The sequence below is a fragment of the Dermochelys coriacea genome, chromosome 4 (genome assembly GCF_009764565.3).
Source record: "Dermochelys coriacea isolate rDerCor1 chromosome 4, rDerCor1.pri.v4, whole genome shotgun sequence".
In the NCBI taxonomy this organism is placed as follows: Eukaryota; Metazoa; Chordata; order Testudines; family Dermochelyidae; genus Dermochelys; species Dermochelys coriacea.
The window spans coordinates 117,685,505-117,704,132 of record NC_050071.1 but is presented as its reverse complement, the minus strand read 5'-3'; the positions used below and the strand labels follow the sequence as shown (position 1 = coordinate 117,704,132).

The 18,628-nt window shown below is 41.0% G+C and overlaps 2 protein-coding genes across 4 annotated transcripts in view; one reads left to right on the top strand and one right to left on the bottom strand.

Moving 5' to 3' along the window:
• ZNF518B (zinc finger protein 518B) overlaps nucleotides 1-6,551 on the top strand; it is a 102,223-nt gene extending 95,672 nt beyond the window's left edge. For all 3 annotated transcript variants that reach the window (XR_006280539.1, XR_006280540.1, XR_006280541.1), the window contains one exon: nucleotides 4,751-6,551. The gene's annotated coding sequence lies outside the window, so the exon portion shown is untranslated. The remainder of the gene's footprint in view (nucleotides 1-4,750) is intronic.
• The window catches only part of LOC119855091 (cytokine-dependent hematopoietic cell linker), a 70,048-nt gene extending 56,000 nt beyond the window's left edge, over nucleotides 1-14,048 (bottom strand). The window contains exons 1-2 of the mRNA XM_043512417.1: nucleotides 13,937-14,048; nucleotides 7,083-7,133 (exon numbers count right to left, since the gene is read on the bottom strand). The gene's annotated coding sequence lies outside the window, so the exon portion shown is untranslated. The remainder of the gene's footprint in view (nucleotides 1-7,082; nucleotides 7,134-13,936) is intronic.
• Between the last annotated feature and the right edge of the window lie 4,580 nt (nucleotides 14,049-18,628).

The window sequence follows — 18,628 nt, the reverse complement described above, 5'->3', positions numbered from 1 at the left end:
TTTTTTCTCATATACTACAGAATTCAGTGAAAATTCAGAGGTACCTCCTGGCATACATGTTTCTGTTAGTTTATTACCTTAGTGTTTGTGTGTTCACACACACACACGCACACAAAATTTATGTGGGGCATCTGATGTGAATTTTGCTGTATCTCCTTGGTGCATTTTAGTTTTAAAGTGCCAAAACAAAAAATAAAATAAAAACTTGCAAGTTTACACTATTAAATAAAAATTACACAGTGCAAATGTTGTAGCAATGGTAATTCACCCAAATTAAATTGAAGCTAATTTGAGAGATCTACAAAATATTTGCACTGAACATCAAATCTATTTGCATGGAATCTTTGGTCAAGAAATTCAGTGGTTTTGTAAACTTTAGCCCCAGCTTACAAAAGTTTGGTGAAATACAAGCTGAGCTTTTCTTCAGAAAACCTTCTTTCTTCTGGCGGTTATTATTTGTACTGTGGTTGCACTCAGAGGCACCAGTCCCATTGTGCGAGGAACCAATGGGATGACTGGCATACTGTGATTTGGATCAGAGAATCCCAGAGCAGAGTTGGGTGATTTTTGTATTATTTTTATAAATTTTTTGATGAAAAATGCTTTTTTTTCAGGGTCCAAAGTATTTGCCAAATTTGGATCATATTTGACAAATTGTTTCAGATGGGTAAAAGAAATTTCAAAAGGCTACATTTTGACTGTTTCATTTAGAAATACTTTGTTTCAACTTTTCAATTCTAAATGGTATTTTGATATTAAATTTGGCCTTTATTCTATTTAAACACACAATGGGCAAAACCATGCAAAACAGCTGAATTAAAATGAAAAACTTGTGAGGAAAAAATTCATTTCAGGCTAACCTGAAACATTTTGGTTAATTTATAACAATTTTTTTTCCATTTTTGAATTTGACAAAAATATGCAAACAAAATATGTTTTGGTTCCAATCGAACTGGACTATTTTTAATTCTGTGTGGCCCCTGAACAGAAAGCGCCACTATTTTCTCAGTTTTGCTTTAGAGCGAAAAGCATCAGGTGCTATAGCTTGAACTAAAACCAGGAAAGTAAAACTATTTCCCCATGGTATTTCTTCCCCCCCACCCCACCCCCCACTGTTCCTCTGATATTCTTGTTAACTGCTGGAATTAGCCTACCTTTCTTGTCATCATGAAAGGTTTTCCTTCTTTCCCCCCCCTGTTGCTGGTGATGGCTTATCTTAAGTGATCACTCTCCTTACAGTGTGTATGATAAACCCATTGTTTCATGTTCTCTGTGTGTGTGTATATAAATCTCTCCTCTGTTTTTTCCACCAAATGCATCCGATGAAGTGAGCTGTAGCTCACGAAAGCTTATGCTCTAATAAATTTGTTAGTCTCTAAGGTGCCACAAGTACTCCTTTTCTTTTTGGGGCTATAACAGACTCACTGCCTCTGTGTGAATCACAGTAACACACCCACCAATGGGCTGCACAAAGAATTAACAGAGACAACCCAGCCCTGAATTATTTGGCTTCCTTCACTTCCCCAATTAATACCAGGACAACCAGGAAGCCATTAATTCCATAAGTGCAGATTGGTGTTTCCTGGTAGGAGGAGCAGGTATGGGGTGTTTCCCTTGAAGTTTAACTCAAATCTTCAAGCAAACTAGCTGATGCTTGATTGTTGCTACCAAAGTCTATGAACCAAATTCAGTGTGTGAATCTCTGTCCAACCTCCCCTCCCCCCACTCCCCCCCCACACAGGTCACTCTGGTAGTGTAACAGTGCCTCATAGTGAATGTATGTTACATTTGCACCCCTTCAAGACCCCTTTACACTGCCAGAGTGGTCTGAAGCAGCCTCAGTGTAAAAGAGTTAGGCTCTACACACAAACAATATACCCACAGAATGTACAGAAAAACATTCAAAAGCTTTAAAATAACATTTATGGGCTTCAGAGTAGCAGCCGTGTTAGTCTGTATTCGCAAAAAGAAAATGAGTACTTGTGGCACCTTAGAAACTAACAAATTTATTTGAGCTTAAGCTTTCGTGAGCTACAGCTCACTTCAGTAGCTCACGAAAGCTTATGCTCAAATAAATTTGTTAGTCTCTAAGGTGCCACAAGTATTCCTTTTCTATTTATGGGCTTGTAGCAGCAATTTTCCTTTCTAGAACAGCAACAGTGTGTAGCCATGTCTAGGTGTCCGTAATGCTCCCAACACATGGATGCATGAGAGGAGAAGGGAAGTCCCTGGCCTTAGGGGCAGTATGAACAGAGAGATGACGGGAAGAGTTGGAGAAGGAAGCAAAGTAAGGGGAAAAGATACTTTGGGAGAGTGTTTGATTTTATGAAAAATGGGAAGCCCGTTATTTTCAGTCTTGGGGGACTTCTTCAGTTCAGTATTCAGGAAATTAATGAGCCCCATTCCCTAATGGCAGGTATATCCATAACCCCTACTGACGTAAAAACAAACGCATTCCTTTTGGCATTTGGGGAATTCTGTTATATTTTACCAAACTGACAAGTGAATATTTAAAACTACAGTGCTGGGTACTTTCTCCTTGCATGCTGCTGAATCCTGATGCAGCATGAGGTATCTTTAACCTGCAAATACAAGTAAATTGAGCTAACAGTGAGCACAGAAAACAGGCAAGGGATCATTAAAGGCACTGAATGGTCAGTGACTTCGTGGCACTTGGTAGCAAGTGAAACCATCATAAACTGGAGGCTTAAAGGTGCTATATCGAAATGAGTGAGGCAGCGTGAGAGGAAGCTTGGATGCCACAGTCCATAGCCACTAATCATTGCGATTGAATCAGAGGATAGATGGCTCTTTCTACAGTAGAAATAATGATGGGTCAGCTTGTTAGGGAACTGGCTGGTCTTTGGGAAGATGCAAGAAGAGCAAACACAAAATAAAACCACCTTTGTGCCACTGAAAATAATGAACTTCTAAAAAGTAGTATGAAAACCAAAAGGATGGCAGTGAAATCATGGCTCTATTGCAGTCATTGGCAAAACTCCCATTGATTTCAGTGGGGCCAGGATTTCTCCCGACATCTTTTGAGAGGGCTAGAGAAGACTGCAATGGATTTTTTGCATCTTGTCCTCTCTACTTGAATAAGTGGACAACAAGGACAAGTGCAGAGTTCTGCACTTAGGACAGAAGACTCTCATGCACTGCTACAGGCTGGGGACCGACTGACTAAGCAGCAGTTCTGCAGAAAAGGACCCAGGGATTACAGTGGTCGAGAAGCTGGATATGAGTCAGCAGTGTGCCCTTGTTGCCAAGAAGGCTAATGGCATATTGGGCTATATTAGTAGGAGTATTGCCAGCAGATCAAGGGAAGTGATTATTCCTCTCTATTTGGCACTGGTGAGGCCATATCTGGAGTATTGTGTCCAGTTGTGCCCCCCCCCCCATCACAGAAAGGACAAATTGGAAAGAGTCCAGCAGAGGGCAATGAAAATGATTAGATTTGAGCAGGGGGTTGGACTAGATGACCTCCTGAGGTCTCTTCCAACCCTAATCTTCTATGATTCTATGAAATGAATAAACAAAAATAGCAGAGGCAAGAGAGAGGACTCCCAGCTGCATTACTGTCTATGGTTGCAAGTGAAGAGATCTATACTTGCGTATTAGAGAGACAATGTGGGTGTGGTAATATCTTTTATTGGACCAACTTCTGTTGGCCAGAGAGACAAGCTTTTGAGTCACACTTAGCTCTTCTTCATGTTTGGTTAAGGAACTAGAAGTGTCACAACAAAATGCAAGATGGAACAGATTGTTTAGTATAAGTTGTTAGCACATATTGTAAGGGATCAATACCATTCAAGGTAGAGTGGTCAGTTAACACCTCTGCAGCCATAAGACAAAAAAAGGGGGTTAGTTGGTTACAGATTGTTATAATAAGCCATAAATCCAGTGTCTCTGTTCAGTCCATGATTGGGTATGGCAGAAAAGAGGCTTAATACCTTTTAGAAGGCGAAAAGTTAGTCCTTGCCTTTGAATCTTTTAGGCTTAGACATTCTCTTCAAGGGACAATACAACCTCCCGCCAGATATTGATAATGAAAAGCTATTTGTACTCACACATCATAACTTATATTTCCAGATTCTCTGCTAATTTTGGGTGTGCTAATTGAGCCATCTCCATTAATGAGAAAGGTGCACTCAGGACTTCTGAAAACCAGGGCCCAGGGATCTCAGCTGAGAAGGAGAGACATGTGATCAAGATTTTTTTAAGTTAGTTGGTGCTAAATTGAGGTTACAGCTGGCTTCAGTTTGTTATATTTTTAGAACTTTTATTTTAACCAGTGTGTGTTATTGATGCCCCTAATGCAGAGTGAAAACAATTCTCTACACATGTTTAACCTTCGCCTTTCCCAAATGAAAATGAACATAAGAGGCAGTGTAGATCAGTGGATTAGCACTCAGGAGACTTGGTTTCTATTTCTGGCTCTGCCACTGATTTGCTCTATGGCCTTCGGCAAATCACTTATGTCTCTGTTTTCCCTCCTACTCTTTGTCTATCTTGTCTATTTAGATTGTAAGCTTTTCAGGAGAGACTGTATCCTGCTATGTATGTGCACAGTGCCTAGCACAAAGGCACCCTGACCTTGATTAAGGCCTTTACGTGCTATTATAATACAAATAAATACGTCTACTAACAAAGATTCAGACCAAAACCTGTTTTTTCCTAAACAAAAACATCTCCTAATTATAAACTTCAAATTTCAATTGCTTTTATCTAACATATTATTTGTTTCAAGTGTCCAGATTATAGCTGTCTTCCTCTTTGTATCATGCTCATCACCATGGTACCTAAGTGCCTGACAAGAATTACATAAAGTCAACAATGCAACATCACAGAATGGCACAACGAGACCAGGAAGTCTGCTGGATAAAAAGAAGGAACTATACAACAACCTCTTTTTCTGAGGCAGTGGAAGTTTTGTCATCAGTATCAGTTGAAACTAGATCACGTCATAAATTTACAATGAAAAAAATATTGTGTTCTGTATACTTTAGTACAATTATTATTTCATGCATTTTGTGTAATGTTTTAGAAAGCAAATGGCAAAATTTATTTTGGACTTTAGAACCGAGTAGCAGCTCACACAGTAAATAAAAGCTGGGGTGATTGTAAAGAGAAGTATTCTTATAGGGATAAATCCAGCATTTCTTGTTTACAAAGTGCCTCCCGCTGAAGTGAATGAGAATTTTGGGAAAACTGGGAATGTAGGCTACCCCGGATGCTACTCAATTACAGGAGATTTTATTATTTAAAAAGTTCTTTGTTGGTGGGAGGAATAAACCTCACAGCAAAAATAAAACTATTAATTATCTCACAAGCTTTGGCTACAGGGTAGTGATGCTGATGTACAGTCACCTTATTATCACTACACAGATGGAATAAAGACAACACAAACATTAGGATGAGAGATTCAGGGGCAGGAAGAATGGATTGGAGAATATATACTTCTGTCTTCCTCCAGATCCCCTAGGAGACAGAGAGAAAGTAGCAGTGACTGCAAGAGCAGTCCAGGCTGGGTCCTCCCCACCGATTTCCCACTTGACTGGCTCTAGGTCCACAGTGGCCTCCATCTCCAGAATCATGTGAGGGTGGCACTTCTCCCTTCACATGTCCAAGCGGTAAGGTGAGAGCAGCAGTGGGTAGAAAAGCAAGCTCCTCTCTTAAGGGTTGGTCCTGCAAATACTTAAGCTTTTTTCCACTTCTTCCCCTGTGCATCGAACACTCTTCCTCAGCTAGTCCTCGGAGCCATTGCCTTCTATTACGATTCCCACAAAAAGTGAGTCAAAGACATTTATTTATGTAAAAAAAATCCTTGCTTCACCACGATGCACACGTGTCTTTGCTGTATAACTATATAATCTTACTGGTGTAGCCCCGGCCTCTCTCTTTCCCCAACTATACCCTACTGTATTGTTGTGTCATTAGGCTCTAGGCCTGTAAACCATGTTCTACTGAGGACACGGAGGGCTTGTCTACACTGTCAAGTTTCTGTGCACTAAAGCAGCTTTTTGCACTCAAACTGCAGACATGTACACACTGCCAACCCACTTTGTGCACAGAAACTCTTCATTTGCAATGCTGCAAAAAACCCCACCTCGACGAGAGTCATAAGGCTATTTGCACAGAACTCCAGCGCCCTATTGTCAGTGTAGACACTTGATTGCTTTCTGCGCTGTAATTGGCCTCCGGACCTGTCCCATAATGCCTCAAGTGACCACTCTGCTCATTGTTTTGAACTCGACTGCCCTGGAGACATGTGTCCCTTTCAAAGCACCGTTTCTGACAGCCATTGTGTGCTGTGCTGATCTGCTCCGGGACACAAAGCAAACCATTAATGTGGAAGCTTGTGCTGTTGAACACAGAGGCAGGTGTCTGAGAGAGAGAGAGAGAAATTGGTGTGCAGAGAACCGAGGCGGGGACTGATGGCCGGGTTTCCCCCTCCCCCGCCTCAGGGCTGGTTGCTTCCTGCTGCTGTCTGAACTTACAAGACAGCATGCTGACACACTCTCCGTCCTCCAAAGCACATTGTCTCTCTCCTCCCCTTCCATACACACACACACTCCCTGTCACACACTCTGCCCCCGCCATCACTTCAGTTGAAAAGCAGCTGGCAATGTAGTAGGATGCCCATGGAACAGTCGGATTCGGAAACCTGCATCATGTGACGCTTTGCCTGCCCCAGGAGGCATTGCAAACCCTTCCCAAAGCACCCTGCGGCCAGTTGCACAGTGGGATAGCTACCACAATACACTGCTGTCTTTGCCGTTGCAAGAGCTGCTAATGTGGATGCGCTCCAGCATCACAAAGAGCACAATGTGGACATGCAACAGCGGTTTAATTCCAGTGCTTTTATAAAAGTGGTGTAACTTGTGGCGCAGAAACTTGCCAGTGTAGACGTACCCTTACTCGCATGCTTAAGGGTTTGCAGGAAGGGGACATTTGATTGTAAGCTCTTCTAGGGAGATCCCATGTCTCCTTACCTTTACTGTGATGCAGTCAGTACCATGAAATTACGAATGAATGCAATGACAATGACAGGATGATAAAGGTCACATTACAGTACTTACTCTCTATTCATGATTCTTGGCACCCATTTAATACAAAATCTTCAGGTCAGACTGCGAAGAGAAAGTCCAGTGTGAACATGAGGAAATTATTTATCTAGGTCTTTAAAAATAACAAGCTAGCTGACATATTACCATTGCATGTTGTTTTAACTTGATCAAGGGACCAATCCTACAGCTCTCTTGTAAGCAGAACTCCCATTGAAATCAGTGGGAGTTTAGTGTAAGCAAGGGCTGCAGCACTGGGCCCTACATAATGTTAGAATAAAGCTTTTCATTTAACTAGACAGGGTCTTAATTCAAAATGTCATCTATTTTTAAAGCAGAAGGGATTGTTTTGTTTTTCAGGGAGCATCTGTTTCTGGGATGTTTTGATCATTACTGCAGGGAGCAGCAGGTGGACATTAAGGGCCATGTTTTCAAAAGGTGGCCTTAATAAGTTCTCCATTTGTGCTTTTGCAGCTTAGCACCTATGCACACACCGTGCTAGCTTTACCATCTGTGTGCACAGGTGATGGGGATCACATGTACAATTCCCCATGGGTCCACATGGATTTCTGGTAAGCGGGGGAAGAAGTGTAAATCTTATCAACTGTGTTTGAACTTCATGCATATCTTTCAAAACTGTACAGAGGTAAGTGCTGCTAAACAACATGTGAGGTGTATGTGTCTGTGAAGTTACTTGTTCATACAGGGGAGGCTCTTTTTGTTTTTGTTTTGTTTACATTTGGCTCCAAATTCTTGCTGATTTGGTTCTTAAACTTGCTGATGCTAAAAACCAATTGGAAGTTGTCAGTCAGCTATTAAATTGCAATCTCCTTTATACTGATGACTCTCAGTTTAGCTTTGCATCCCACTAATCTCTTCCTGCCTCACTGGTATTTCTCATGGAAGCCTCACCATCTCTTAATCTAAACACAGCCAAACAATGAACTTCTAAACTTTCCATCTCACCCTCTCTCAGTTTCGCAACTTGGTCTTATCTGCAACCTCTCCATTTTCTTCTCTCTTCAGGGCTCTTGTCAAATTGTTGCTTCTCCTCTATAACATTCTAAAACTCATTCTACTGCTCTGTTCCCACTGCCAAAAATCTGGGTCACACCAGAGTTATCTCTCACACACCTGGATTAAATTAATCTCCTCTTCAGTCAAGTGAGCAGTGAACTAGTAGAATAATCTTTGTCTCCTGCAACTCTGAACATGTAAACAGGCTCCTCTAGCTCACTGTCTCTTTCCATAGAATATCTTTAAAGCTCTGAGGAGCCCTACCCGTGCTAGTTCTCATCTCTAATCACTCCATGTCTGCACTGCACTCAGTCTTTCCTCCTCCCATTGTCTCCATGGGTTTTTTCACTCTTTTCTCTGTGGTGTTTTGAAGACTCTGTTGAAATTGCAAGCAATCACTATAAGAGTGGGTGGTTTCCTAATCCTGCTGGCATGCTGGGTGCCTTTGGAAGGAAGTATACAATCAGAGTCATTCTGGGAAAAAGTCAGCCTATGGTAAGGTGAGGTGAGTTGTGTCTTTCTGTGTTAGGGAGCAGCCTGCTGTGTGTCTCTGTTTTGGGGGTTCTTGGGTGTTATCATTCTGAATTCTAAGAAATAGTGTTATGTTGCAACCTTCCATCAAGAGTATTTGTTTTTATCTTACTTCTCTGTGTTTATGTCATGAACATAACTTCCTTCTAATGCCTGGAATGACATTCCTCTTCCTGTTACAAAGCATCCCCATTCTCCTCCATTTCCCCCCTCAAAGCACTTTTGTTTTCTATCATGGACTTCCACACACTATATAAAATGAGCCAGAGTTTTTAATTTTTGGATTAGAATTATCAAGAATGAGGATTTACAGCTGTGCCTGCACAACCTCCAGCCAGCTGAGAAGCACAACTGAGGTGTAGCAGGGATGACTGATTGGCCGAGGAAGTTAGCAAGCCTGCTATTAGCCCAACAGCAACAACTGATCTCTGGCTGCTCAATATACATGCCCACAAGCGCAATTTTTCCAGTGCCTGCCTTGTTCTCAGCCTTGCTCCTGTCCTGCCCTGTCTGCTCCAGCCCTGCTTTCCTACTGGCTTCCTGGCTCCTGCACCAATCACTAGACCTGATAACCTGCATCCCAGGTTGTGACAACGATAAGGCCACAGAAGTACCTGAATGAATAGCAGTATTGGCTACTGCTCTTCTTTGGCTATATAACCCCTTTAAGTTTCCACAAGAAATATGCCTCACTACTCCATACAGTTAGAGACACATTGCACATGCATGGTACTGCATTGTTTTTGCTGTGGGGTCAATGGGCAAAGTTAGGAATGAGTAGGAGGAAGAATCTGTCAGTCATGTACATATTTATGGGCTATCGCTGAGTTGTCGCCTTTATTGTACAATTTCTTGATCTTTTCATTTTAAATCTGCATTGGAGACATTCTGATACCTCCCCATAAAAAATTACTAATCTTTCTATTTAAAGAGAAAATTGTTCATATACTTTTTCTTTTCTTAATTTTAATTGTGGCCCACTGATACTTGTATGGAAACAAGAGTTTTCATCTGTAAAATCCACCCACTCCTGCTGTTTCCTGTGTGCAGATTAATTTAGTTAAGTTTGTACAGTTCTTGATAGATTTAAAGCATTATTATTATTCATCACCTGAAGTCACAGTCATCTGTTTGTGCCAGCACACCAAGTTGGCTGTGGCTTGTGATTCATTGGAGGTGCACCAGGAGCAAATGAACTTTTAATTACAAAAGATCATGGTTTCCTATACATCTTTTATAATGAAGACGGAATGAAGAAGAAAATAACCCAAGAAATATATAATATACCAACATATTTGTGTATGAATGAAATGTTTTTCAAAATTTCATCATGAGGTGTCAGTTTCTTTCTAATAATAATTCAGCAAGACCTACATTTAAAAAAATGTTTTTTGGGTGTCTCAGTTTGAAACACCTTAAAGGGGCCTGATTTTGAGAGGGCAGATGCTCAGCATTTTCTGAAAATCAGGCCCCATCAAGTCACATACTAGGGGCCCAAAATCATTAGTCACTTATAAAAAATTAGGCCTATAGTTCTTCTGTGAAAGATTTGTTTTCACTGTTAATCTGATGCTGAGACTATTAAAGGGATAACAGCAAGGATGGAGCAACTCATACTGTATAGACAACATAAGGACATGCAGTTTTGCAAACTCTGATTTATAACATGTCTCATGGTATTAGGTGTTAAAGCTGCAGTTTCTGGAGCCATGTATTACATGAGAATCTATTTCCTTTTCTGTTTCTAGACCTCATGAAAATGTGAAAACTTGAAAATGTGAACTGTAAAAGCTCAAAAGGCAGAGGAGAAATCAGAGGACCCCAGATCTCATGACTTTTGGGGAGGGAACGTCCTGAATTTGAATGCTTGGTGTTTGGCAGTATGGGATACGATAGATGAGATGGGGACAAAGATATGGAAACACCAGTAGAACTCCAATGAGAGTGAGAGCTGAGATAGGATTTGGCTGCATACTCAACTTATTTGTAGAAATGGTGCCTCTGCAATCAAAAGATTTAGTCATGAGAATAAACCAAGCAGGAATTGGCCATAGTGGAGAACTGGCATGATGCAAACTTCCCCAGTACTCTAAAAAAACACACTTATGGCATTCCAGGCCCACTGAGCTCAGACTCCTTCCTTTTGCTGCATCATATCAGGCGCTTAGAAACTATGTTGATGTCTTTTGAAACTACATAGAAGAAATAATTTGACTTGTAATTTGGAGACACATCTGTTAGGAGCTAGGTAGAGACCATTGGATTATTTTTACGAGTGACTTGATCTAAATTTACAATTTTGGTTCTCAATCTAGTGGAATAACCCACTGCACCAACCCTAGCCCTGCCCACCTTTGATTGCTAGAGAGAAAGAGAAGGAAGAGGACAGGTTACAAGTAAGACAAATCTCTAGATAGCTATTTAGCTTGCTTATGTTAATAAAAATGGAAAGATCCAGAGTCTGAAAAATGCTTTGTCAGGAAAAAAAATTTTTTTTCAAGAGGAAAAAAAAATTATTACAACTTTTTCCATTGTCCTTGCACACCTTCTTGTTTTCTGAGTACTAGATAAATCCAAAGACGGTTTTATTGCACTGTTCTGATTCGAGCCTGGAATCTAATTTCTAGTTGGTTTCTTCTCTCTTATTGTTTTAGGAATGAGTTACCCATCTGAAATTTCATTCTCTAAGATGTTGATCCTATGGGAATGAATGGGTGTTACCTCAGTAGAGCACCACATTCAACTGGAGCTGAAAAGTAGGATAAGTCTTCAATAAGATAGAGAAAAGCTTTCTTTAATAAAAAACCCTGCAATAATAATTGTTCTTATCATTATTATTGCAGTAGCATTAGGACCCTCAACCAAGAGAAGTGTCCCATTGTGCTAGGTACTGTATAAACACATAGTAAGAAAGAGATACCCTGTACAGTCTTAATAATCAGCACAATCTTATTGCTCCTTGAGTGACGTATGGCTCTTTAAATTAAACTGTGTAAACAGTTTTGAAAAAGAGTACAGAAGTGTCACCAGGGAATGGTCAGGAATAGGGCCAAAGCTAACTTTTATGTGAGGCTAGGCTGTTCTCAGTGGTGGCAGATGACAGAACAAGAAGCAATGGTCTCAAGTTGCAGTGGGGGAGATCTAGGTTGGATTTTAGAAAAAACTATTTCACTAGGAGGGTGGTGAAGCCCTGGAACGGGTTACCTCAGGATGTGGTGGCACCTCCATCCTTAGAGGTTTTTAAGGCCCGGCTTGACAAAGCCCTGGCTGGGATGATTTAGTTGGTGTTGCTTTGAGCAGGGGATTGGACTAAATGACCTCCTGAGGTCTCTTCCAACTGTAATATTCTACGATTCTATGATTCTATGTATTGGTGGAGAAACACCTATAGTCAACCTCTAAAGCATTGTCCAAACATACCAGCGAAGCTGCAATTAGCAATTTGCCAGAACTCAAAGCAGAATGAATCAATTTTTTTTCAAAGCTAGGCACTTTGAAATATCAAATCCAAAAACGAGGGGGAGAGTTGCAAAAACGTTTACAATTATTTTCCCTTTTCTTTGACCAGCCCACCCAATTACATTAAATGGAGCAGCTAGTATCATAGACTATCAGGGTTGGAAGGGACCTCAGGAGGTCATCTAGTCCAACCTCCTGCTCAAAGCAGGACCAATTCCCAAATGGCCCCCTCAAAGATTGAACTCACAACGCTGGGTTTAGCAGGCCAATGCTCAAACCACCGAGTTATCCCTCCTCGTTAATATGGAGTGGCAGCTCAAGAAACTTTCAAACCAGAAGCATAATGTGCTTCACCTCGAATTTTCCCTCAGTTGTCTGGCTGCCTGGATCAAGATGGAGCACTGCACTTGGACCTGCAGTCTCCATGGTCTGAACCACTCTATTAAAGCACAGACACAGGTGTTTCATTGTACAACTTGGTGAGCACATTTTCCGCCCATGTGCATGCTAGCTTTTAATCTTTGTTTTAATGCTCTTGAAATTTTATTGGATGGATAATCGCAAATATCCTTACTCTTTGCCAAATAAACCACTCTCTTGCAACTCCAGTACACACACACACATCCTCAAGGAGTCCTTATTCAGACACACTCCTAGTGAACTCAATGAGAAGTCTGCCCAAGGACAGACTAAATAATCTGTCCCTTGGTTACCTTCAAATAACTATCTTCAACCCTGTTTTTAACATCAGAGCCCGCAGTAACAACTAAAATAACATGCCTAAATGCAGCCTGACTATTAATTAGAGATGACAACAGCGTAGAGGCAGTGGGTAAAATTTTATATGGACCCATTCAGCTCCATTGCCTGGCTTATATATTTTTTTTTTATCGTAGAGTTTTAATTGAAAGAGTTGGAAGTTGTATTAAGCAGTACTATATGCCTGACACAGAAAATCTATCACAGGCCTTGACTCCAATCAAGGTGCATGGAATATAAGTCAGCATAGTATTTGACCCTGCCACTGTCTCCCTTTCATATCTCCTATAGAAAAGTTATACCGTATCAAGTCGTAGATGGTAGTATGTAGTAGGAGAAGGATTACTTTTAGATAGTGGGGAAAAAACATATATATTCTATCAATTTCCACATGGTGTAGAAATTTCTTCCCCTAACAATGGAAAATAGTCACATGCAGAAGAGACAAGTTGTAGAACTTGTTTCTCTGACTGAAATAAACCCGGTCTGTTTCTAATTTGTTTCTGGTATAATTAGCACACTGCTCAATTTATTTTAGTAACATATTCATTTGATTCTTCCACTTGCTAGCAATGCAGCCAGAAGCAACATATTACCAATATGAATATATTAGTATATAATTGATAGGAGCTCCCACCAACATTTTTAAGTAAAGCTGTTTGTTGATTTAATAAAATCCTGATGTGGGGTAACTCAATTTAACTTTACAATGCAGTCCTCTTTTAACACATCGCTTTGCAAAGAAATATAAATTAGCAATGAAATCGACACATGCAGAAAACTTAACAAAAACGGTCTAATATTTCAATTGATTGGAAGTGGTTACATTGATTGTCCAGTTGAAGAAGGGACTGAAAATGATTTAAAAATGCTGAAGCCTGGCGGTTTTTGACTGCAGCTGTCTTGCATATGGCAGACTACGCAGAGCTAGCATTTACATACCGTACAATCTTTTTTCCTCAAGTAGCATGAGAAGTTTGTCAGGGAAGGAACAGGCCGGGTACCATAAATCATTCCCATGTTTAAAATGCCTGTTTGAAGTAGAAGCTTGTTCAAAAGCAAAAGAGTTTAGGCAGAAGCAAGAGTTACTCATGTAGGTTTACCTGAAGATATGTGTGATCTGGGCAGCAAAGCGCTGAGATGCTGTTTCCTATGAAGCAAATTCTGTGCACTATTGCTAGATGCTTTACAGAGCTGAATGGGTTTCAGTGTTATTTCTTCAGTATAAGCAATACTGAGAAATCTCCTTGGGAGAATGTTCTCTGATTTCCTGTAAAGTGCTGCCACAGGCCCAGCCACCAATCAGCAGTATGAGTTTTGACCGGTGAATACCTATTATTTCCCTTCTCTGAGTCTCCCTTGAACAGACATAAAAGTAAGCACATAGCTCTTACCTCCTTGTGCTGCATTTAACCAATTCTACCCCAATGTCTGCTGTCAAAGAGCAGCTATAAGTCTCAGCATGAAAAGGATGAACTTCTTTTGCCAGATATTTTTTTTCAGTTTAAGAAAAAAATGATTATTCCGCTGAATTTAAACTTTCCTCTACCTTCTCTGCCTGATCAAGGGTTTATATAATTGTTTTAAGATATGTCTAAATATTTTAATCACTTTGTTCTCAAAAAGAAATGAATATACTGGGGCGGAAAATGAATTAATTCTGCTCTCAAGTGACATGGGATCTCAATAGATTTCTTAGCAATGTGTGAGAGGAAGAATTTGGCTGCATGTGCTTAACTAGGAAATATTTTGCCTTATCTTCACAGCTGTTTTAAAACCAATACAGGGAAAAAAACAGATATTGTTTGCATCCAGAGCAGGTTGGAAAAAAAAAAATTTCCACAGAAAATTTGGGCTCTTTGGGGAGGAAAGGCAGTTCATCATAAGAGTCCATGGCCACAGTACCACAGAGAACAGGGGTGAGCAAACTTTTTGGCCCAAAGGCCACATGTGGGTATGGAAATTGTATAGTGGGCATTCATGTATGCTCACAAAATTTGGCAGGAGGGCTCCAACTTGGGTGCAGGATCTGGGGTGGAGCCAGAAATGAGGAGTTCAGGATGCAGGAGGGGCTCCGGGCTGGGGCCAGTGGGTTGGGTGTGTGAGGAGGGTGGGGGCTACAGCGGGGGTATGGGCTCTGGGGTGAGGCTGAGGATGAGGGGTTGGGGGTGCAGGAGGGTGCTCTGGAATGGGACTGAGGGGTTCAGAGTGTGGGAGGGGGATCAGGGTTGGGGTGCGGGAGGGGGTCGGGGTGCAGGCTCCAGGCGGCACTTACCTCAAGCAGCTCCTAGATGCAATGGCATGTCCCCCCCTCTGGCTCCTACACAGAGGCATGGCCAGGCAGCTCTGCATGCTGCCTCATCCACAGGCGCTGGTTCCCGGCCACTGGGAGTTGCGGGGGTGGCACTTGGGGTGGGGGCAACATGTGGCGCCCCCTGGTTGCCCCTACACATAGGAGCCAGAACGGGGATATGCCTCTGCTTCCAGGAGCCGTAAGGAGCCACATCTGAAGGGCCGGATGTGGCCCCTGGGCCGTAGTTTGCCCACCCCTGTCATAGAAGATATGTAGTCCAGCTGGGTTATACTACTGCTTTGCCTTCTCTAATATAAACAAGAAAAACAGGGATCGATATAAAAAAACAAAACCAAACAAAACCCTACCAAAACAAGACTCTCCACTGCACATGCTTCTTGTGGGTAAGGACGAGAGAACAAACAACATGTGACAGATTGTGTACTCATGCTGGTTAATGCACTATGGGAAAGCACTCAGAAATTACGCTGATGAACACTGTAAAATCTATATAGATTAGAATAGAAGAGAGTGGGGGCATATGCACCATGAGTCCATTTCTAAATTGAAATATTAATGGTTTTGGCCAAAAAACCTGAAGTTTTTGATTTTGGGGTATTCATTTTTTTTTAATGAAAAATCAATATTGTCCATGGCTAGCAAATACTTTGCAAAAAATTAATTTAAGCAAAACCATAATTGTCAGCCAGTCCTATTTATGGCTCTCATACAGGTGCTTTATTGTAATTAGTTGGAAGTCATATTACACATAGTGCAATGTGTGTGACATCACTGTGGTGTCTGCACAGAATTGTAATTACGAAAGAAAGAAAGAAAGAAAGAAAGAAAGAAAAAGAAATTGAGGCCTGAACCAAATTTCATTGAAGTCAGTGGGAATTTTGCCATTGACTTCAATGGGCTTTAGCTAGGGGCCCTAAGTATGAAGACTGTATTTTCTTCCTTTCCCAAGTAAATAGATACTGATTTTCTTCCTTTTCCTCCTCCTGCCCCTCCTTGTTACCCCACTCCTGGAAGTTGTGGGAATGTTAACATGAAGAGATGGGTCTCACAATTTGATTAAAAAGTGGACAGATGTGAGGGTGTTCTAACATTTTGCAGAAGAGGGTTCCATAACTGTTAGGTAGCTGCTGAGAAGTCCCTTGTACTTGTGACACACCCTCGGCATGATGAGCTCTGGTGCTCCTGTGGAAGGGAATTGTTGTGCTAGCTCAGGTTCCTGGATAGAGGGATGGTTTCTGAGATAGTCAAGCCCAGTAAATTCAGAGCTGAGCTGTGTCACTATTATTCATGTTGTTTAGCTTTTCCTCAATGGCTTGTGTAAAGTTTACACAGCTGGGCCCAAATGGTTTGAAGATTAAGATTAGGGCCTTAAATTGGATCTTGCATTAGACTAGGGGGCCAGTGAAGTGAGGAACACTGGGTGATGACTTCTCATTGCCCTGGTTTAGCTAAATGACAGGGTCCTGCATCTTGTACCATCTGGATTCCATAATAGCATTCTCAGACAGGTATAGAGCATTCCAATCATTGATTCTTGAGGTGATGCACATATGGCCGTATCTGCATTAGAGTGGAAGGGGTGAAGCCTCCTGTCCTACAAAGATGGTTGTATTTATGGCTACTAGAACTATTTGATTATCCAAAAGTAATCAAGAGCCTAGAGGGGTCCCAAGACTGTGATCAGAGAGTAGATACCTTTGAATTCTGAAAGGAAGTATTAGAATCACCTAAGTGTCAGTCTGTCCACTCCTGTTAGGGCTCAGCTGAATCAGTAACCCCTCATGTTCAGCTGTGTCAGAAACTGCTGACAAATCTAATGGTATGAGCATGGATGTTTATCTCCTGTCTAAAGTCAAAGGGAACTTTCCATTCAAAGGTTTCAGAGTAGCAGCCGTGTTAGTCTGTATTCGCAAAAAGAAAAGGAGTACTTGTGGCACCTTAGAGACTAACAAATTTATTAGAGCATAAGCTTTCGGTTTAAGGTTTAAACCCATAAGGTTTAAACCCATTGTTTCATGTTCTCTGTGTGAGTATATCAATCTCCCCTCTGTTTTTTCCACCAAATGCATCCGATGAAGTGAGCTGTAGCTCACGAAAGCTTATGCTCTAATAAATTTGTTAGTCTCTAAGGTGCCACAAGTACTCCTTTTCTTTTTCCATTCAAAGAAACAGTTTCCTGTGTTGATATGAGAATATGCACAGAATGCCAAACAAGTAACCATTGCCAAGACTCTCTTTATTTTGTATAAAGAATCTTATTAGGGTGTTGGTCTGGCTACTGATTGCCCCCCACACCAATATGTAACATGCATGTTCTCCAGCATGGGGAATAAATACACACTGATGAATGTGATGTGACTACACACAGATATACATTGCACATAGAAGTCTCCAGTAAGTGAAATGAATATAGCACAACAGGTAGTCAAGTATCTTAACGCTTGTCTACACTTTTGCTTAAGTTGATGTAACTTAAATTGCTCAGGGGTGGAAAAAAACCAGCCCTGTGAGTGACGTAAGTTACATCCACTTAAAGCAGTGTCTACACTGCTCTCCCATTGACATAGCTTCTGCCTCTTCTTGAGGTGAAGTAATTACATCAACTGGAGAGCGTTCTCTTGTTGATGTAGCACATCTTCACCAGCCGCGCTATGTCAGTGCCACTGAATCAATGCAGTGGCGCTGATGTAGCATGGTAGTGAAGACAAGTTCTTAAAATAAGTAGCTGATACAGTAGAACCTCAGAGTTATGAACACCAGAGTTACGACCTGACCAGTCAGCCACACACCTCATTTGGAACCGGAAGTATGCAATCAGGTAGCAAAGACAAAAAACCCAAATACTGTACAGAATTGTGTTAAATGTAAACTACTAAAAAAAAAAAAGGGAAAGTTTAATTTTTTTTGACAAGTTAAGGAAACTTTCTCTGCTTGTTTCATTTAAAAGCAGCATTTTTCTTCTGCATAATAAAATTTCAAAGCTGTATTAAGTCAATGTTCACTTGTAAACTTTTGGAAGAAGAACCATAATGTTTTGTTCAGTGTTACAAACATTTCGGAGTTACGAACAACCTCCATTCCAGAGGAGCTCATAATTCTGAGGTTCTACTGTACATTAAACAGTTGTGTAAATCTGTGGAGCTTGCTAGTACAGTATTAAAATTCCTCTAAGCAGCCTGCATCTCAAAGCAATGTATACTGACTATATGGCTTGATCATGCACTGTGCTAAGCTCCCATTTAAAGCAACAAGAATTGAGAGCACTCATTCTTCACAGGAATTGCTCAGCACTTTTAGGATTCAGCTCTTAATATCTCCAAAGTACATTTTAAGAAGAAAATGTCCCTGCAGCATTGGGACCTGCATAATTCTTACTTGGATTTTATTAAGCTGATCCGTACTGCCCTAAAATTCAAGCTATTCTGCAGAAGGGAATGTCATTTCGACAGGGACTCAATGTTACTGTGACGAAGTGGAACTG